This window comes from Oryzias latipes, assembly GCF_053564925.1.
Source record: "Oryzias latipes strain Hd-rR chromosome 1 unlocalized genomic scaffold, Olatipes_Hd-rR_3.1 chr1_Y".
Lineage (NCBI taxonomy): Eukaryota > Metazoa > Chordata > Actinopteri > Beloniformes > Adrianichthyidae > Oryzias > Oryzias latipes.
This window is the reverse complement of record NW_027616335.1, coordinates 3,679,704-3,702,007: the sequence shown is the minus strand read 5'-3', so window position 1 is coordinate 3,702,007 and position 22,304 is coordinate 3,679,704. Positions and strand designations below refer to the sequence as shown.

At 38.0% G+C, this 22,304-nt stretch overlaps 1 long non-coding RNA gene across 4 annotated transcripts; it reads left to right on the top strand.

The window, feature by feature from the left end:
• Positions 1-410: 410 nt before the first annotated feature.
• LOC144990284 (uncharacterized) lies at positions 411-22,304 on the top strand. Of its 4 annotated transcripts, none has more exons than XR_013654285.1 (3): positions 411-660; positions 1,019-1,138; positions 21,302-22,304. It is a non-coding gene; the product is annotated as an uncharacterized LOC144990284 (long non-coding RNA). The 4 variants fall into 4 exon arrangements; XR_013654284.1 differs by having other exon boundaries at positions 1,019-1,153; XR_013654283.1 differs by having other exon boundaries at positions 1,019-1,193.

Here is a 22,304-nt window from a genome sequence, read left to right as displayed (position 1 = left end):
GGGGTGGGATTATATAAGTTCGCTTCCTTCCACTCCCTTTCAAGCAATATTTATTAATTATGTTTAATTATCCTAAGTTTGATTAGTTATTGTATGAATGTATAACTGATGATTATATTGCTTTTGTGTATTACTTCTATTTGATTGCTTGAAATAAACCATTTCAAATCAAAATATTTGGCGAACATTAAAGCCATTTTTAAGCAGCCAGAAATGCCTTCTCAAATTCTCTGAAATTCACAGACTTTTACCCATAATCCTTTCATCAATCCCTTTCCAAGAAAAGACTGGTTAATGCTAGACGTGTCAGGTTTTAGACACAAATAGTTGTATTTCTTTACAGTCATCAAGGCGCTAATGGGAGTTCCTTGTTTGTCTTCTGTTGCTGCAGGAGCTGGAGGCTATTTTTGTTTAAAAGGAGAAATTGTTTTTTTTGTCGATAAAGTTCAAGTTTTTTCAAGAGCCCTCCCCAACCTGTGCGGCGCGTAGCGGAGAGATAGGCCTGTTTAGGGCAGAGACAGCAAGCACGCGCAGCAAAGTAGCCATTAGCTGAAAAACTACGGTGAAAAACTAAAATAACGGTGCAAACCTGTTGTCTAGCCAGACCGGAAGAGGGGTGTGAGCCAAATAAGATTTTATGCCATTACGAGACGAGTTTTGGTGAGTTTTGTTTTGTATTTTGCCTACTTTTGTGGCGTGGGTTTTGCCGTGATGAGGCGAGCCCAGTTGAGACCAATTTAAGTTGTGAAAAGACGACAAAACAGTACTTTTGAGTTATTTATAATTTTTTTTTGACACTTCGAAACATGAATGTATTTTATTTGATGTATTTTGGGTATATTTTGTGTGAAAAGAAGCTAATTTTGCAAGTAGAGTTGGATGTATGAAAAAGAAAAAAGATCAGCCGCCATTTTAAGTTCTAAAGAGTCACGTAGCCTTCTAGTGCGGCTCCGCTTTCATTTTGGAGTGGTTTTATTTTGCATATGGACTAAAATTATTTTTATGGCCTGTCCTGCAGGCCAGGTTTTTGATTCCCCCCGAGAGTAATTGGGAGATGGTTCCGGACCGGATCGTTCTGGACTTCTCCTGATCCATGGATGGCGAGCCTACCCAAGGAGCACAATAATCCGGACTGGCTGTAGAGCATCACGTGGTCCTTTACTTTTCCTCACTACTACAAAATCTCTGCCAAGGTCGCGGTAGGAGATTGAACACTAACTGTGGATCCAATACACTTTAAAGGAGCACTACCAAAAACTGGATACATCTGCTAACAAACTTTAAAGGGTTTTGCTAAGCAATTGGGCATTTAGAAAAACAGTTCTTTGTTTGCTTTGCATATTGAATTGTCTTTTGTTTGATATCTGATATTTTGTAACTTTAAAGGATACTTTTGGTGTAAATTTAAAGTGACAAAACTGATTTTAAAAAAAGTGAAAAGGGTAAATAAAGTGAACTCAAAAGAAAGCTTAAAACTAAATTTAAGTTAAATAAATTTAGTTCTGTAACTAAAATCCCTTTAAACTAAATGACCGGTCATCTTTAATTAAAATAGATTGAAACTGAAATTAACTTGAACAAAACCTTTTATTTGAACTTTAACTGAAAAAGTAAAGGAACAAAACAACATAAAGGGTGTTTAAGAGGTGTCTTAACATTACTTAAGAACCATATTTGTATGTTTATTGTTGTTTGTCAATTGTTCAGTAAACTGCCGGCTTTTTCTTTTCCATTCTACCTTTATATTGATTCTTGGCTCTTTTATTCAATACACACCACTCCGTGCGAACCTATATCTGGTCCAGTAGCTTGACTACCTCTGCCTAATAGCATAGGTGCTACAAATTCTTGGCGAGCCAGCCAGGAGTGGTTCGTATATAATTTTCAGAGCTCAAATTTGACTAAGAACTGAACAAAAAATGGAAGCCGTGCAACGAAGTAATGTTAAGATACCAAACTCACTTCTTATTACTGGTTTAACTGACACTGAATCTGATGAATAGCTTTTTGACTTCCTCAAACAATATGAGTCCATTCAGACAATGGTACCTGTAGATCCCCCGTGTCCAGAAAAGGGCAAGCAGTCCTTTCTTGAGTATGCGTCCAGTGCACCAGTGCAGGCATTATCTAGCTTACTGCCATACAGATTCTCACCCAAGAACAAACCTGACATACTTTACCTTGTCGAGGCATTAAGCTCAGTTTACAGCCCCGTAGTTAGTTAGCAAGACAGCTACTCAGACTTACCTGACTGAACTGAGAGACATTGCAAGACTGACAGGTAAAGACTTTGCAGACTTACTGAGAGACGAACTTTCCTCTATAAGCCAAGTAGTTAACCCTGATGAAAATGACTCAGGTGACCGCCAGGACTCACCCCTCTCAGTCCTCTGCAAGAGAACCCACCAACTCTTGAACCAGTCCACCCACTGATCCAAGCTCCAGTTGAGAATCCCCCACAAGTGCAGGTCAATGTTAAGACACCCACTCTCAAACCTTCTGAAGTAAACCCACCAGAGCTTCAGAAAGTAATAGTGGAACATGTGCTGAGAACTGAAGACTTCAATGCTCAGATGAACACTCCTTTCAGATTGAGACCCTTTTCAGGGCGCTGTCCCCACCCAAACAACGAAGTCGACTATGAGAGCTGGCGCTCGAGTGTGGAACTCCTTTTAAAAGACCCCAGACAGCCTGATTCATGCAAATCCAGGAGGCTCTACGAAAGTCTCTCTTCACCTGCTGTCGATCTGGTAAAGCACATACCTACCGAGTCACCTCCTTCCACCTACTTGAAAATACTCGACTCTGCCTTCGGTACGGTTGAAGATGGAGACGACCTCTTTGCCAAATACTTGAACACTGTGCAGAATAATGGTGAGGCACCATCGTCTTACCTCCAGCGTCTTCAAGTCATGCTGAACACCACGTTCATAAGAGGTGGTGTTCCTGCTGGTGAACTGGACAAGCAGAAAAGGCAAATTCCACCTAACTTTTCCGAACTTCTTCTCATGCTCCGGACTGCTGAGAAACAGCACTTGAATACAACAAAACCAAAAATGTTTTCCAACTACCAAGGCGCTCAGTCCCAAAGTCCAGAGCGAGATACATCAAAAACTGTTGACCCCCTTTCTGAAATACAAGACCTCAAGAAGCAGATCGCCAATCTGCAGTCCCATCTTGCATCTCTAAAGAACAAAAAAGACTCAAACAGTAAAGTAAAGTCAAAATCCGCAAAATCGACCAAGACAAAAGTCCCCCCTGAAAGTCTTAAAACTCCAAAGCCACAGCCTTCAGAACAAAAATCAGAACCTCATCCAAGAAATCGTCCAAAGCCCTGGTACTGCTTCAGATGTGGGGAGGATGGGCACATCAAGCCCCAGTGTGAAAATGAGCCAAACTCTCCCCTAGTTGCTGAAAAAAAGAAACTCTTAAGAGATAAGCAGATAGTATGGGACAAAGTGAATGGACAAGAACCTACTTTTTTAAACTAAAGAGGGCTCCAGTTGTGGGACAAATTGGAGCTGAACCAAAGACAAAGAGTCCCAAGAAAAAGAAACGCGTCTTGAACTTCCACACACAAGCTGAAATGTCACTTTCTCTTCCAAAAGGTCTTGTTGGAGCGAAGTGCACTGCCCAAGTAGCCATTGACGATCAAGTGTGCAGCTGTCAATTTTTTTTTCAAATTCAACAACAAACGAACAACAAAGATTTTTTTCTTTACATTTTTTTCCGGTTTCAATAACAAAGTTTTTTTTTGTTTTTTCAAAAATAAAAATTTTAATTTCAACAACAAAAGTTTGTTTTTTCAAAACATTTTTTTTTTCAAATTCAACAACAAAGATTTTTTTTTCCAATTTCTTTTTTTCAACTTTAACGACAAACAAAGATTTGTTTTTCAAATGTTTTTTTTCAAATTCAACAACAAACAAACAACAACAAAGATTTTTTTCTTAACATTTTTTTCCGGTTTCAATAACAAAGATTTGTTTTGTTTTTTCAAAACAATTTTTTTTTCAAATTCAACAACAAACGAACAACAAAGATTTTTTTCTTTACATTTTTTTCCGGTTTCAACAACAAAGTTTTTTTTTGTTTTTTCAAAAATAAAAATTTTAATTTCAACAAAATGTTTGTTTTTTAAAAACATTTTTTTTTTCAAATTCAACAACAAAGATTTTTTTTTGTCCAATTTTTTTCTTAAAGCGGGCTGTGTATTCAAATCGGCGGCGCCTCTCCTTGTTGCTTGTGGCTAAGGCCAGGAGCCTTCGAAGGAGAGCCTGACGACAGAATAAAATCAACAAATGACTTCACAAGGAAAAACTGGAAACAATCTGCGTGTATAAAATTGTTTAAATAAGAAAATGACTAGAATTTTTTTGGGGCTTCACACAAAGCATTTCCATTGTATTGATTTCTATCATTCAATTCAAACTTACAGGAAAAAAGTTTCCAATGAGATTATGTTTCCATTATCATTCATAATATGTAATAATGACCAAATACCATTATCGATCTAATTTTTGTAAAAATGTTGATTTGTTCCTACATAAATTATACCGGCAGCTCCATATGGGAGTGTTATGTGGACTAAAGTTATGTTTGAATATGAGTTTGCCGTACAGTAACACCTGCTGATGAGAAGTAGAAAGTTTAATAGGAAGTTTTCTGTAATCAAAATCACATTTTAGAAGGAACTCAGTGCCCCCTAGATGAGAGAAAATGTTGGAACAAATAAGAAACCAAATATTTCTTTCATTTTGCAGAAAGACCTAAGTCAGTTTATCTTAATCATACCATCCTAACTTTCAAAGACTATTAAGTCCACCTTCACTGTAATCCTGAATTATTGTTCCTTTTTTAATATAATGAGTTTTGTTTTTCCAGATGAAGTTAAAATTGGCCTGGTTTATTGCTTTCCTTGCAGATTTAGGAATTGGGAGTAGAACTGTGACTGTGTCTGCGCGTTGCGTCTTGTGTAGGACTAGGAGAAAGAAGCGCGCACACGTGTGTTGGGGGGTGCGTGTTGATTCTTCTGCCCTCTGGCTGCATGTGAGGCTTCGCCTGTGCTCTCTGGTACAGACATCTTCCCAGAATATTAGATATTGCCCAGTAATAAACAGACTGCAGACACTTTGTCACCTCTCCGGTAGTCGTGAAGCCTGACACCCATGAAGAACGCGGGGCAGGAGGCTCCGCCGTTGTTTATTCAGACACGTAACTTTGCTGCAAACAAAATAGTTCCCAACAAGAAAATGAAGTGATATTCATGGAAATCTAACAGCGTGTGTTCATGTTTGGTGTTACAGAGTGACTGAGATCAGTAATCCCCCCCCCCCCCCCCCCCAACACAAAATCCTCCGTTGGGCGGCCGTGTCGCGCACTCAAGAATGCACGCAGCTTGTAATGGAAATGAATACAATGGAAATGAATAATTAGAACGCAGCAAATTTGTCGTATTTCCTCGCAAGACACAAACTTATGTAGAATGAGGACATGTGTGTTTCTGAAACAGCGCACGTGCCGCGTGCTTCTCTGAGACAGTGACAGCCGCGGGCGCGCGCAGGCGGGTGCGACGAGGAGAGAAGAAGAGTGATAAAAGGTTTCCCATATAGAAACTATGGAAGCGATTATGTAGCATATATAAAAAGCAAAGTCAAAACCAGAAATGCTTTTTAATTTTCAAAATGAAGCTGCATTTTTGACTCAAAAATAAAATGAAAAAGCAATATTTCAAAATGCTTTTTCATTTCTTTCCTCAACACAGCTTATTCTGTCACTTAATTAAAATTAAAATGAAAATGGTATTTGACATTTCATTTTCAAGACGTTCTCTGGTAAATGTGTAGCATAATTTATTTAGAAATGTCTAATTTGACAGTTAAAATGGACCTCATTTTGATGACCTCATCACCGCATTGATGCGGTTATCGTCACAGCCCTATATCTAACATAACTTTTTTAAGCAAAAAATGACAAATGTTTCTATTCAAAAAAATGAAAAATGTTTCTATTTGTACATAAACTCAATTAAAAAGGTGTTCAAATCAGAAATATACATTTCTAATTATTACTGAAACGTCCACATGCAAATTTGTTTTTTAAAAATGAGACAAAAATGTGTGTTTTTGAGTAAATAATAGGAATTCGTTGATTTGAAAAGCCTAGTTTTTCTATTTTTTTCAAATGTGTAATAATTACTGGTGATGGTTCTCTTATGCGTTTATTAATAAATTGTATGAGTATTTGGCAAAAACCTTAAGTTGGTTTCAGGCTTGAAGTATCCAGTAGAAACAAGAAAATCTATCGTTTTTTGACTTAAATAAAATGTTGATTTCTTTAAATGAGCTAATAATATCATAAAAGAGAACAAAAACTGTAGGTCAATCTTTTCTTTGAATTATTATTTAATTATTTTCTATTTTGTTTTTGTTTTGTTTTTAGATTTCTTTTTTTTTAATGCACATTTGATTGAAAAATAACATCACCGACTCATCTGTTCACACAACAAGCAGGAGTCAAACTTACAATTTTAGTTGGAACCGTAAATTCTCAGGAGGCGGCGCCTCTCCTCCTCGTTCCGCGCCAATGGGAGAAGCCTCCTCAGAAGAACCTGACGACAGAATAAAAAACAATATTTGACTTCACAAGGAAAAACTTCAATCTGCGTGTATAAAATTGTTTAAATAAGAAAATGACGTGAAATTTTAAACGTTGGGCCTACACAAAGCATTTCTACATAGGTCAGTGTAATAGAGGGGAAAAGTTTAATGATAAAAACTCTAAAAAGGCTAAAATGTGTCTGTTTTCATTTGAAATCAATTTCAAAAGAGTATTTGTAACTATAAATTGTACTTCTTTGAAAAATAATCGTGGAGAAATGAGGTGTGTCGTATGTGAGAAAGATGACATGTTTTTGAGCAAACACTTTCAACTCACCTGATTTTCCCACGCGATTCTTTGGTCGCGCCTCGCCCGAAGTATGGCGGAGTGCCAGACTAGGGGCCTGGGGACAGTGTTGGGGGCAGGTTGGGGGTTCCTTGGAGGGGGTGAGGGTGGGGGGTTATCTTCCTGGGGGGGTGGGGGTGGTGGGGGGGATTTTGATGTTCCATTTCTTTCTGTTATTCTGCAAAAATGCATGAAACGGTTAACGTTGAAGTATCTACAAGCTGAGTGGTTAGCTTACATTTTATTGTACAATGGGCAAAGAAAAAAAACACTGAAAGCATATTTATCTAACAAACAATGTATCTAACTATAGTTTGTTTCCACACACAACAAATTGTAATATCAAGACAAATGTCTCACCTTGACGGGGTTCTCTTCTGTGATTTGCGTCCGTTAGTTTGAAAAGAAAACAAATATATTGTTAGCATTGTCGTTATTAATTGTAACTACGGATGTCACATCCAGCAAAATTATATCTACTGTAATGATCCGGCCGGACCGTCACTTTAGTGGGGTAGCGAAAGCCAACTGCTCATTTGGATGGCTTCGTTGGAGAGCTGTCCGTGCCCCATACACCGCACGACCCCGGACAGTCTCAAGCAGAATAAACAGGAGGAGAGACAATGTTAGCTTTTAAGCAACAAGCAATAAGCAGTAATACCCCCCAACACAAAATCCTCCGGCGGGCGGCCGTGTCGCGCACTCAAGAATGCACGCAGCTTGTAATGGAAATGAATACAATGGAAATGAATAATTAGAACGCAGCAAATTTGTCGTATTTCCTCGCAAGACACAAACTTATGTAGAATGAGGACATGTGTGTTTCTGAAACAGCGCACGTGCCGCGTGCTTCTGAGACAGTGACAGCCGCGGGCGCGCGCAGGCGGGTGCGACGAGGAGAGAAGAAGAGTGATAAAAGGTTTCCCATATAGAAACTATGGAAGCGATTATGTAGCATATATAAAAAGCAAAGTCAAAACCAGAAATGCTTTTTAATTTTCAAAATGAAGCTGCATTTTTGACTCAAAAATAAAATGAAAAAGCAATATTTCAAAATGCTTTTTCATTTCTTTCCTCAACACAGCTTATTCTGTCACTTAATTAAAATTAAAATGAAAATGGTATTTGACATTTCATTTTCAAGACGTTCTCTGGTAAATGTGTAGCATAATTTATTTAGAAATGTCTAATTTGACAGTTAAAATGGACCTCATTTTGATGACCTCATCACCGCATTGATGCGGTTATCGTCACAGCCCTATATCTAACATAACTTTTTTAAGCAAAAAATGACAAATGTTTCTATTCAAAAAAATGAAAAATGTTTCTATTTGTACATAAACTCAATTAAAAAGGTGTTCAAATCAGAAATATACATTTCTAATTATTACTGAAACGTCCACATGCAAATTTGTTTTTTAAAAATGAGACAAAAATGTGTGTTTTTGATTAAATAATAGGAATTCGTTGATTTGAAAAGCCTAGTTTTTCTATTTTTTTCAAATGTGTAATAATTACTGGTGATGGTTCTCTCATGCGTTTATTAATAAATTGTATGAGTATTTGGCAAAAACCTTAAGTTGGTTTCAGGCTTGAAGTATCCAGTAGAAACAAGAAAATCTATCGTTTTTTGACTTAAATAAAATGTTGATTTCTTTAAATGAGCTAATAATATCATAAAAGAGAACAAAAACTGTAGGTCAATCTTTTCTTTGAATTATTATTTAATTATTTTCTATTTTGTTTTTGTTTTGTTTTTAGATTTCTTTTTTTTTAATGCACATTTGATTGAAAAATAACATCACCGACTCATCTGTTCACACAACAAGCAGGAGTCAAACTTACAATTTTAGTTGGAACCGTAAATTCTCAGGAGGCGGCGCCTCTCCTCCTCGTTCCGCGCCAATGGGAGCAGCCTCCTCAGAAGAACCTGACGACAGAATAAAAAACAATATTTGACTTCACAAGGAAAAACTTCAATCTGCGTGTATAAAATTGTTTAAATAAGAAAATGACGTGAAATTTTAAACGTTGGGCCTACACAAAGCATTTCTACATAGGTCAGTGTAATAGAGGGGAAAAGTTTAATGATGAAAACTCTAAAAAGGCTAAAATGTGTCTGTTTTCATTTGAAATCAATTTCAAAAGAGTATTTGTAACTATAAATTGTACTTCTTTGAAAAAAAATCGTGGAGAAATGAGGTGTGTCGTATGTGAGAAAGATGACATGTTTTTGAGCAAACACTTTCAACTCACCTGATTTTCCCACGCGATTCTTTGGTCGCGCCTCGCCCGAAGTATGGCGGAGTGCCAGACTAGGGGCCTGGGGACAGTGTTGGGGGCAGGTTGGGGGTTCCTTGGAGGGGGTGAGGGTGGGGGGTTATCTTCCTGGGGGGGTGGGGGTGGTGGGGGGGATTTTGATGTTCAATTTCTTTCTGTTATTCTGCAAAAATGCATGAAACGGTTAACGTTGAAGTATCTACAAGCTGAGTGGTTAGCTTACATTTTATTGTACAATGGGCAAAGAAAAAAAACACTGAAAGCATATTTATCTAACAAACAATGTATCTAACTATAGTTTGTTTCCACACACAACAAATTGTAACATCAAGACAAATGTCTCACCTTGACGGGGTTCTCTTCTGTGATTTGCGTCCGTTAGTTTGAAAAGAAAACAAATATATTGTTAGCATTGTCCTTATTAATTGTAACTATGGATGTCACATCCAGCAAAATTATATCTATTGTAATGATCCGGCCGGACCGTCACTTTAGTGGGGTAGCGAAAGCCAACTGCTCATTTGGATGGCTTCGTTGGAGAGCTGTCCGTGCCCCATACACCGCACGACCCCGGACAGTCTCAAGCAGAATAAACAGGAGGAGAGACAATGTTAGCTTTTAAGCAACAAGCAGTAAGCAGTAATACCCCCCAACACAAAATCCTCCGGCGGGCGGCCGTGTCGCGCACTCAAGAATGCACGCAGCTTGTAATGGAAATGAATACAATGGAAATGAATAATTAGAACGCAGCAAATTTGTCGTATTTCCTCGCAAGACACAAACTTATGTAGAATGAGGACATGTGTGTTTCTGAAACAGCGCACGTGCCGCGTGCTTCTGAGACAGTGACAGCCGCGGGCGCGCGCAGGCGGGTGCGACGAGGAGAGAAGAAGAGTGATAAAAGGTTTCCCATATAGAAACTATGGAAGCGATTATGTAGCATATATAAAAAGCAAAGTCAAAACCAGAAATGCTTTTTAATTTTCAAAATGAAGCTGCATTTTTGACTCAAAAATAAAATGAAAAAGCAATATTTCAAAATGCTTTTTCATTTCTTTCCTCAACACAGCTTATTCTGTCACTTAATTAAAATTAAAATGAAAATGGTATTTGACATTTCATTTTCAAGACGTTCTCTGGTAAATGTGTAGCATAATTTATTTAGAAATGTCTAATTTGACAGTTAAAATGGACCTCATTTTGATGACCTCATCACCGCATTGATGCGGTTATCGTCACAGCCCTAGATCTAACATAACTTTTTTAAGCAAAAAATGACAAATGTTTCTAATCAAAAAAATGAAAAATGTTTCTATTTGTACATAAACTCAATTAAAAAGGTGTTCAAATCAGAAATATACATTTCTAATTATTACTGAAACATCCACATGCAAATTTGTTTTTTAAAAATGAGACAAAAATGTGTGTTTTTGAGTAAATAATAGGAATTCGTTGATTTGAAAAGCCTAGTTTTTCTATTTTTTTCAAATGTGTAATAATTACTGGTGATGGTTCTCTCATGCGTTTATTAATAAATTGTATGAGTATTTGGCAAAAACCTTAAGTTGGTTTCAGGCTTGAAGTATCCAGTAGAAACAAGAAAATCTATCGTTTTTTGACTTAAATAAAATGTTGATTTCTTTAAATGAGCTAATAATATCATAAAAGAGAACAAAAACTGTAGGTCAATCTTTTCTTTGAATTATTATTTAATTATTTTCTATTTTGTTTTTGTTTTGTTTTTAGATTTCTTTTTTTTAATGCACATTTGATTGAAAAATAACATCACCGACTCATCTGTTCACACAACAAGCAGGAGTCAAACTTACAATTTTAGTTGGAACCGTAAATTCTCAGGAGGCGGCGCCTCTCCTCCTCGTTCCGCGCCAATGGGAGCAGCCTCCTCAGAAGAACCTGACGACAGAATAAAAAACAATATTTGACTTCACAAGGAAAAACTTCAATCTGCGTGTATAAAATTGTTTAAATAAGAAAATGACGTGAAATTTTAAACGTTGGGCCTACACAAAGCATTTCTACATAGGTCAGTGTAATAGACGGGAAAAGTTTAATGATGAAAACTCTAAAAAGGCTAAAATGTGTCTGTTTTCATTTGAAATCAATTTTAAAAGAGTATTTGTAACTATAAATTGTACTTCTTTGAAAAAAAATCGTGGAGAAATGAGGTGTGTCGTATGTGAGAAAGATGACATGTTTTTGAGCAAACACTTTCAACTCACCTGATTTTCCCACGCGATTCTTTGGTCGCGCCTCGCCCGAAGTATGGCGGAGTGCCAGACTAGGGGCCTGGGGACAGTGTTGGGGGCAGGTTGGGGGTTCCTTGGAGGGGGTGAGGGTGGGGGGTTATCTTCCTGGGGGGGTGGGGGTGGTGGGGGGGATTTTGATGTTCCATTTCTTTCTGTTATTCTGCAAAAATGCATGAAACGGTTAACGTTGAAGTATCTACAAGCTGAGTGGTTAGCTTACATTTTATTGTACAATGGGCAAAGAAAAAAAAACACTGAAAGCATATTTATCTAACAAACAATGTATCTAACTATAGTTTGTTTCCACACACAACAAATTGTAATATCAAGACAAATGTCTCACCTTGACGGGGTTCTCTTCTGTGATTTGCGTCCGTTAGTTTGAAAAGAAAACAAATATATTGTTAGCATTGTCCTTATAAATTGTAACTATGGATGTCACATCCAGCAAAATTATATCTATTGTAATGATCCGGCCGGACCGTCACTTTAGTGGGGTAGCGAAAGCCAACTGCTCATTTGGATGGCTTCGTTGGAGAGCTGTCCGTGCCCCATACACCGCACGACCCCGGACAGTCTCAAGCAGAATAAACAGGAGGAGAGACAATGTTAGCTTTTAAGCAACAAGCAGTAAGCAGTAATACCCCCCAACACAAAATCCTCCGGCGGGCGGCCGTGTCGCGCACTCAAGAATGCACGCAGCTTGTAATGGAAATGAATACAATGGAAATGAATAATTAGAACGCAGCAAATTTGTCGTATTTCCTCGCAAGACACAAACTTATGTAGAATGAGGACATGTGTGTTTCTGAAACAGCGCACGTGCCGCGTGCTTCTGAGACAGTGACAGCCGCGGGCGCGCGCAGGCGGGTGCGATGAGGAGAGAAGAAGAGTGATAAAAGGTTTCCCATATAGAAACTATGGAAGCGATTATGTAGCATATATAAAAAGCAAAGTCAAAACCAGAAATGCTTTTTAATTTTCAAAATGAAGCTGCATTTTTGACTCAAAAATAAAATGAAAAAGCAATATTTCAAAATGCTTTTTCATTTCTTTCCTCAACACAGCTTATTCTGTCACTTAATTAAAATTAAAATGAAAATGGTATTTGACATTTCATTTTCAAGACGTTCTCTGGTAAATGTGTAGCATAATTTATTTAGAAATGTCTAATTTGACAGTTAAAATGGACCTCATTTTGATGACCTCATCACCGCATTGATGCGGTTATCGTCACAGCCCTAGATCTAACATAACTTTTTCAAGCAAAAAATGACAAATGTTTCTATTCAAAAAAATGAAAAATGTTTCTATTTGTACATAAACTCAATTAAAAAGGTGTTCAAATCAGAAATATACATTTCTAATTATTACTGAAACGTCCACATGCAAATTTGTTTTTTAAAAATGAGACAAAAATGTGTGTTTTTGAGTAAATAATAGGAATTCGTTGATTTGAAAAGCCTAGTTTTTCTATTTTTTTCAAATGTGTAATAATTACTGGTGATGGTTCTCTCATGCGTTTATTAATAAATTGTATGAGTATTTGGCAAAAACCTTAAGTTGGTTTCAGGCTTGAAGTATCCAGTAGAAACAAGAAAATCTATCGTTTTTTGACTTAAATAAAATGTTGATTTCTTTAAATGAGCTAATAATATCATAAAAGAGAACAAAAACTGTAGGTCAATCTTTTCTTTGAATTATTATTTAATTATTTTCTATTTTGTTTTTGTTTTGTTTTTAGATTTCTTTTTTTTAATGCACATTTGATTGAAAAATAACATCACCGACTCATCTGTTCACACAACAAGCAGGAGTCAAACTTACAATTTTAGTTGGAACCGTAAATTCTCAGGAGGCGGCGCCTCTCCTCCTCGTTCCGCGCCAATGGGAGCAGCCTCCTCAGAAGAACCTGACGACAGAATAAAAAACAATATTTGACTTCACAAGGAAAAACTTCAATCTGCGTGTATAAAATTGTTTAAATAAGAAAATGACGTGAAATTTTAAACGTTGGGCCTACACAAAGCATTTCTACATAGGTCAGTGTAATAGACGGGAAAAGTTTAATGATGAAAACTCTAAAAAGGCTAAAATGTGTCTGTTTTCATTTGAAATCAATTTCAAAAGAGTATTTGTAACTATAAATTGTACTTCTTTGAAAAAAAATCGTGGAGAAATGAGGTGTGTCGTATGTGAGAAAGATGACATGTTTTTGAGCAAACACTTTCAACTCACCTGATTTTCCCACGCGATTCTTTGGTCGCGCCTCGCCCGAAGTATGGCGGAGTGCCAGACTAGGGGCCTGGGGACAGTGTTGGGGGCAGGTTGGGGGTTCCTTGGAGGGGGTGAGGGTGGGGGGTTATCTTCCTGGGGGGGTGGGGGTGGTGGGGGGGATTTTGATGTTCCATTTCTTTCTGTTATTCTGCAAAAATGCATGAAACGGTTAACGTTGAAGTATCTACAAGCTGAGTGGTTAGCTTACATTTTATTGTACAATGGGCAAAGAAAAAAAACACTGAAAGCATATTTATCTAACAAACAATGTATCTAACTATAGTTTGTTTCCACACACAACAAATTGTAATATCAAGACAAATGTCTCACCTTGAGGGGGTTCTCTTCTGTGATTTGCGTCCGTTAGTTTGAAAAGAAAACAAATATATTGTTAGCATTGTCCTTATTAATTGTAACTATGGATGTCACATCCAGCAAAATTATATCTATTGTAATGATCCGGCCGGACCGTCACTTTAGTGGGGTAGCGAAAGCCAACTGCTCATTTGGTTGGCTTCGTTGGAGAGCTGTCCGTGCCCCATACACCGCACGACCCCGGACAGTCTCAAGCAGAATAAACAGGAGGAGAGACAATGTTAGCTTTTAAGCAACAAGCAGTAAGCAGTAATACCCCCCAACACAAAATCCTCCGGCGGGCGGCCGTGTCGCGCACTCAAGAATGCACGCAGCTTGTAATGGAAATGAATACAATGGAAATGAATAATTAGAACGCAGCAAATTTGTCGTATTTCCTCGCAAGACACAAACTTATGTAGAATGAGGACATGTGTGTTTCTGAAACAGCGCACGTGCCGCGTGCTTCTGAGACAGTGACAGCCGCGGGTATCGAATTACATAAATGCCAAAAATTGAAAGGGCGTAAAGACAACTAAGCGGGCGTATTTAGAAACTGAGTGAGTGAACCTTAAAACTGTGATGGCGCAATTCTAACCAAGCGACCCCGTATTTTACAACTGAACGGCTGAAATCCTAACTGAGCAGTGATCCTGCTCGGTCAATTCTCCTTTGCGCCCTCACCTGGATTTACGCTCAGTGTTAAGGGGGCGTTTTTGTCCCTTGGGGGCGGCATTCAGGGGTGTGTTTGTCACTTAGGGGCAGGAACCTTTCTGGTTGATCTGATTGGCTAAAATGTACATCTCAAGCAGCGGGGCGGGACTTTCATTTTGGGGCTTTAATAGAAATCGAACGGCGGCTGTAACGTGGATTAAAAGCATTAAAACGGTAACAAATGCAGTGAATTTCACATCAGAAAAACTTACACCACAAATAAACCCGCTGCACTTTCTTACCTTAGTTTTGGGTCGTTGGTTAATGTTTTAATCCACGTTACATCCGCGTTTTTTTTTATGATTGCCTCTAACAGGGGGGGACAAACAAGTTTGACACGAAGAGCCGACATCTCTAACTCTGATAGTCAATGAGCCACAACACACACTGACCTGCCAGACACACACACAATTAAAGCCATTTTATTTCTCATAACCCCCTCCTCTCCTTACAACAGCACTGGATTAAACGGCGCCGTTTCAGTTCTGAGTGTTTTTTCTGTATTTAACGTTAACACACATACCGGTGAAACATGCATGCTGGTGTGTGTTTAAAAAAGGAAGCGAGCGCAAAACTGAGTTGGTTGTGATTTATTTTTTCAGTCATCAATCAGCATTTAAAATCCATCAAAGTCCTCATCTTCTGCATCTGGAACAGCTGGACTACATTTCTATCAGACACGCCGGCTTCCCTTTCCTCATCAGAGTCCGTCTCTTTGCTATGCGGCTCCAAAGAACAGTGAAAGCAGACACCTCAGGCCAAGTTTAAGTCCTGCAGTCCCAAAGTAACTTGCCGGCGCTGCGTCCCGGTAAGGGGGAGGAGGATGGCTCTTTTCACGGTCATCTGCTGGAAGTAGCAGCGCTGAGCCTCGAGTCGTTCTTCCAACACAGGTCTTTCCTTTTTCGCGGAAACTCAGCTGCTGCTGCGTCTTCTTGTCTTGTCGGAGTTGGTTTTCCAGCGTTCTCACTTCCGAACCATGGATTCATTATTTTAAAATCTCTGGCAGCTGAGGTTCGATAAGTTAGAAAGATCTTCACAGATTCAGATTTCCTGCTTCAATAACTCTTCTGATCAACGTTCAAATGTGTCAGCAAGTATCTCAATACTTTTGTATTAACACAGAGAGTGAACCACAAATGCATTTTTAAAGAAAAAAGATCGTTTTTTTGCCTTTTTATCAGAATTGTTCGCTTCAAGCTGTGAATGCAGACATGCAGCAGCCGGCTGCCAAGGGACCGTCAACAAAGTGCAACCTCTGTGAACTGTGAAACACCACTGTGTAAAAATCAATAATCTTACAAAAAAATCATAAAATTATCATAAAGCATATTATTGTTACAATACATATTTTGTAGGAAAGTCCATCTTTATTTTATCTTGTTGCATATACTTTTTCAAATTTTAATAGATATGAATCATGACTAAAGTTATCAGTAACTTGACATGACCTTATTGTCATACTAACATAAAGAATGTCAATAGTTCACTTTGTTTATTTATAGGAATTTTTCATATTTACAAATGGATCAGATTTGGTCAAAAATCCTCAATAGCTCTGAAGATGCCAGATTTTTTTTTTTTGCATAATCTTTATTTTAGTAGGAAAATATAATATAATAAAATGAAATAAGGTCATGATTACTCAGTACAGGAAGTTTTGTGTCAGTAACTACAGCATCTTCAAAGCCATTGAGCATTTTTGACCAAATCTGATCAATATTTAAAAATGAAAAATTCCTAACAATAAACAACGTGAATTATGACATAATCTTTGTTGCAGTAGGACAATAAGGTCATGATTAGTCAATACAGGAAGTTTGGTGACAGAAGCTTTAGTATCTTCAGAGCTATAGTGCATTTATGTTATGATTCATATCTCTATTAAATTAAAAAAAACTATATGCAATAAAATGGAGGTTGACTTTCTAACAAAATTTAGTATAATAAATAATAATGTAGCATGACTATGCTGACGAGTCTTCATTACCAGTTCATATAAATATAGACATTTATTCGCTTTTTAAAAGTTCACCGATTTTTACAGAATGGTGTTTCACAGAGGTTGCACTTTATTGACGGTCCCTTAGCAGCCGGCTGCTGCATGTTTGCATTCACAGCTTAAAGCGAACAATTCTGATTAAAAGGCAATAAAAACGATCTTTTTTCTTTAAAAATGCTTTTGTAGTTTACTCTCTGTGTTAATAAAAAATGAGTGAGATACTTGCTGACACATTTGAACGTTTATCAGAAGAGTTATTGAAGCAGGAAGTCCGAATCTGTGAAGATCTAATTTAACCGAACTGCAGCTGCTCTATTCCCGTGTTCCTCCGCGTAGCTGATAGCTGCAGTTTAAACTATGCCTCATAATCGTGTCTCTTTGCATTTCCAGGGTTTCCAAACGAAGTTGTTCTGCATTATTCACATATCTGCTCCTTTGTACTATGTTCCTCACCTCTCTCCATACCGTCATCATGCTGTTCTTAGATCCTCTTTACCGAAGTCACACAACAACACATTAGGGCCGCTCTGTACATTTTGGAGAAAATGTAAGACCTTAAGAACCATAAGGTTGTGAAAGTACTGAATATAGAAAATATGATAAAAGGCAGAGAGCTGCACGCAGCTCAAGAGCCGCCTGTTAACCCCCCCGCACTGAAAAATGATGGTCCCGCCCCTCTGCCTCGCCGATAAGCCATGCAAATTTCAGCCAATCAGATCAACCAGAAAGGTTCCTGCCCCAAAAGTGACAAAAACGCCCCCTTAACACTGAGCATAAATCCACATGAGCGCGCAAAAAGGAATTGACCGCGCAAGATCACTTCTCAGTTAGAATTGCGCCTGCGCGGTTTGAAGGTTCACTCACTCAGTTCCTAAATACGCCCGCTTAGTTGTCTTTACGCCCTTTCACTTATTGGCAGAAACGTAATTCCATACGCGGGCGCGCGCAGGCGGGTGCGACGAGGAGAGAAGAAGAGTGATAAAAGGTTTCCCATATAGAAACTATGGAAGCGATTATGTAGCATATATAAAACGCAAAGTCAAAACCAGAAATGCTTTTTAATTTTCAAAATGAAGCTGCATTTTTTGACTCAAAAATTAAGTGAAAAAGCAATCCACCAAAATGCTTTTTCATTTCTTTCCTCAACACAGCTTCTGTCACTTAATTAAAATGAAAATGGTATTTGACATTTCATTTTAAAAAAGGTCCATGGTAAATGTGTACCAAAATTCATTTAGAAATGTCTAATTTGACAGTTAAAATGGACCTCATTTTGATGACCTCATCACCGCGGTGATGCGGTTATCGTCACAGCCCTAGATCTAACATAACTTTCTTGAGCAAAAAATGACAAATGTTTCTATTCAAAAAAATGAAAAATGTTTCTATTTGTACATAAACTCAATTAAAAAGGTGTTCAAATCAGAAATATACATTTCTAATTATTACTGAAACGTCCACATGCAAATTTGTTTTTTAAAAATGAGACAAAAATGTGTGTTTTTGAGTAAATAATAGGAATTCGTTGATTTGAAAAACCTAGTTTTTCTATTTTTTTCAAATGTGTAATAATTACTGGTGATGGTTTTCTCATGCGTTTATTAATAAACTTACTATTTTAGTTAGGACCGTAAATTCTCAGGAGGCGGCGCCTCTCCTCCTCGTTCCGCGCCAATGGGAGCAGCCTCCTCAGAAGAACCTGACGACAGAATAAAAAACAATATTTGACTTCACAAGGAAAAACTTCAATCTGCGTGTATAAAATTGTTTAAATAAGAAAATGACGTGAAATTTTAAACGTTGGGCCTACACAAAGCATTTCTACATAGGTCAGTGTAATAGACGGGAAAAGTTTAATGATGAAAACTCTAAAAAGGCTAAAATGTGTCTGTTTTCATTTGAAATCAATTTTAAAAGAGTATTTGTAACTATAAATTGTACTTCTTTGAAAAAAAATCGTGGAGAAATGAGGTGTGTCGTATGTGAGAAAGATGTGTTTTAGAGCAAACACTTCCAACTCACCTGATTTTCCCACGCGATTCTTTGGTCGCGCCTCGCCCGAAGTATGGCGGAGTGCCAGACTAGGGGCCTGGGGACAGGGTTGGGGGCAGGTTGGGGGTTCCTTGGAGGGGGTGGGGGTGGTGGGGGGGATTTTGATGTTCCATTTCTTTCTGTTATTCTGCAAAAATGCATGAAACGGTTAACGTTGAAGTATCTACAAGCTGAGTGGTTAGCTTACATTTTATTGTACAATGGGCAAAGAAAAAAAACACTGAAAGCATATTTATCTAACAAACAATGTATCTAACTATAGTTTGTTTCCACACACAACAAATTGTAATATCAAGACAAATGTCTCACCTTGACGGGGTTCTCTTCTGTGATTTGCGTCCGTTAGTTTGAAAAGAAAACAAATATATTGTTAGCATTGTCGTTATTAATTGTAACTATGGATGTCACATCCAGCAAAATTATATCTATTGTAATGATCCGGCCGGACCGTCACTTTAGTGGGGTAGCGAAAGCCAACTGCTCATTTGGATGGCTTCGTTGGAGAGCTGTCCGTGCCCCATACACCGCACGACCCCGGACAGTCTCAAGCAGAATAAACTGGAGGAGAGACAATGTTAGCTTTTAGGCAACAAGCCTGTTTATTCCAGCACACGTACGTCCCAAACAGCATGGACGGTCACTTCAGCTTCCAGCCCTCTGACTCAAGGTTTCACCCTTAAGCTCCCCACTTCCCATGAGCCTTTGGGGCTGAAGGCAGCGCTAACCCCCGGGTCGCTACACTATCTATATTTATTAGGGGTGTATCAATAAGCTAAAAATCTCAATAATTTGGTTGGATTCAGAGTTCGGTTCCATGCGGTTTGGTACAGGCCACGGCTGTTAACAAATCCGCTTGATAGAAGTTACTATTTGGGAACCATAAATCTTAACTCTTTCTATTTTCCATCTAACAATCTAAGCATAGTTTACACACACAAAAAATTGTAATCAATGAAACAGAAAAATATAGCTCACCAACTGTATGCCTGGGATGTCAGTCTGACTCTGAATCGTTTTTTCAGCCGTTGGTATTTTATATATAACTGACAAAATACCCGCGTGCCGTTTATTCGGAACATACCATCTGCACGGATATGACTGCTTTGTAACTGTATCTGAAGGATTACAAATCCCGGGTAACATTTCAAATAGTTTAGTTGAAAATTATTACGGAAAACTAATTTGGAATTTGTTGCCCTCTAGTGATAAAAGTCATTAGTAACAGGAAGATTTGTTTTAACCCTTGTGCTATCTTAGATGACCCCACCCTTACATTGACCTGTTCTCCCTACCATGACAAAGGTGGATAAAGGTGGAAAGATTTCATGTAATTCATGGACACCAGTGAAGATCACAAATCATTGAAGAAAAAAGGTTCAGAGCACTGTCCAGTGGGTCTAGAGGCCCACTCCCGATGGTAAAGTGATAGCACAAGGGTACCAAAAACAACTACAGTATTTTATTTTTAATTAAATCCAGCTTTCTAGTTTAGCATTACCTTGCCTTTTTTAAGTTCTTGCTGTTTGTTATGCAACAATTGTGATCAAATTAAAGATGTTTTACTTTTCTTGATAGTCAGAGCGCTTCTAGACACACCTGTCCACACTGGAGGTTATGAAAGAAGTCCGACGACCCTGGACTTCTTTTTTTAAACACTGCAGAAGAGAAGAAAATTAAAACGTTTTTGCTATGGAACCGTCCTACATAAATGAATCTTCATAGATAAGCTGCAGTAGAGGTTTGCCCTGGAGGAAGACATTTATTTGAACTTCTTTTAAAAATAAAATACTGTTTATCAGGCCTGACCTTAGTTGATTAATATATTCTTGAATATACCGGTAGTCAGATTCAAGAAAGGCTCTTCAGAAGCATCATAGCTAGAACAAATGTCTTTTAATGGCGTTTCTCAAAACCTATTACTGGGCCCCCTTTGTATTCATCTACAAACTCATGTAGGTGCTTCAAGTAAGAACTGAAACATTAAACCAATAAAATATTATTTGTTTTATACATAACCCATTAAAAGAAGACTGGGGCTGGGGGTTAATTTAGACAAAAATGTTTTTACTAAATTAATCAAATCAGATGGAAAAATACCATTATAAAACATGAATGATGTATTAGACATTTTTTAAGTAATCCTTTGAAATACAAATAAAAAATGGAGAGAAAAAACAAACATAAGATGTTCTATTAGATGTATGAACTGCTTTGATAATCTTAAATCAAGATACAGTCAATATAAGTCTCACTTTGGATTTATTAAAATTTAATAAACAAATAATCCTCCATACGGCCCACATTTAGATTATTTTATTCATTTCAAGGTGGCTCGTAGATTGAAGCTGGATACCAGTACTGAACAAGAACGCTGCAAAAAGAATCCATTTCTCTGACTGGTGGGTGTTTGCAGCATGTTGCAGAGCGGCTGGCCTGAGCTGTGAAGGGGGATTGCAACTCTATGCTTGGAATGCTGACGTCACTCCGACAACGAGGGCGGAGCAATCAAGGATGCAGAGGCGTGGCGTGTCGCAGGTAATCCTCACCGGCGCATCCGTCACTTTTCTAATCTGGGCTCAAAAATTGGGCATCATGACGACCCCTCTGTGTTAAAATGAACACTTCTGCTCATTTACTTGATTTTATAATGAACAAAAAACATAATGAATAAAGTCGATGAGATGAAAGCACTGAAATTGCTAAACGGCACTGAAAGTGGAACTGTTGGCAAACTTTAACAGAAAAAACAAGTGCATGTAATGCGCCAAGACAAAGGAAAATGAAGACAGCGCGGCAGCTGGGAAAGAAACTGCTTCCATGTCTAGTGTTGAGTTTCTTCTGATGCGTTTCTGCAAAGTCTTTTCTCCCTCCATTCTTTGTTATTAATCATCTTCATCCTCCTCCTCGTCATCATCATCTGACGTCTGGTCCTTGGTGTCGAGGTCGTCTTCATCTTCCACCTGGAAGGAGAGAGCCACAGTCTAACTACAGCAGAGACGACACAAAGCTGAGTGACATCTTTCACCAGCTGAAACAGCTCACTGAAAGTCAGAAGAAAACCGTCAATGGCGCTGCTGAACACTGACGCCGACCTAAAACCACCATGTGCCTTGCCCAAGGGCACTTCGACAGATGGGATGGCAGACCGGGAACTGAACCTGAGGCTCTCCAATCAACCTACAAAACGTTTTCAGAAGAAATGATCCGAAGCGACGTTTAAGTTTGGTTTACTGCTCGAGTTAACCAGGAAGTCGACAGAAAAACCGCTGAGTGTGACTTTGTTTCAAGTGACAGATATCGTTATTGTATTTTAAAATCTTTGTGTTTTGCTGATTCTGATCTCCTGTTTTACATTAAGCTATAAATGTTGGTGATTAAATGCTTATTTGCATGAATAATAAAATTCATTTATTTTA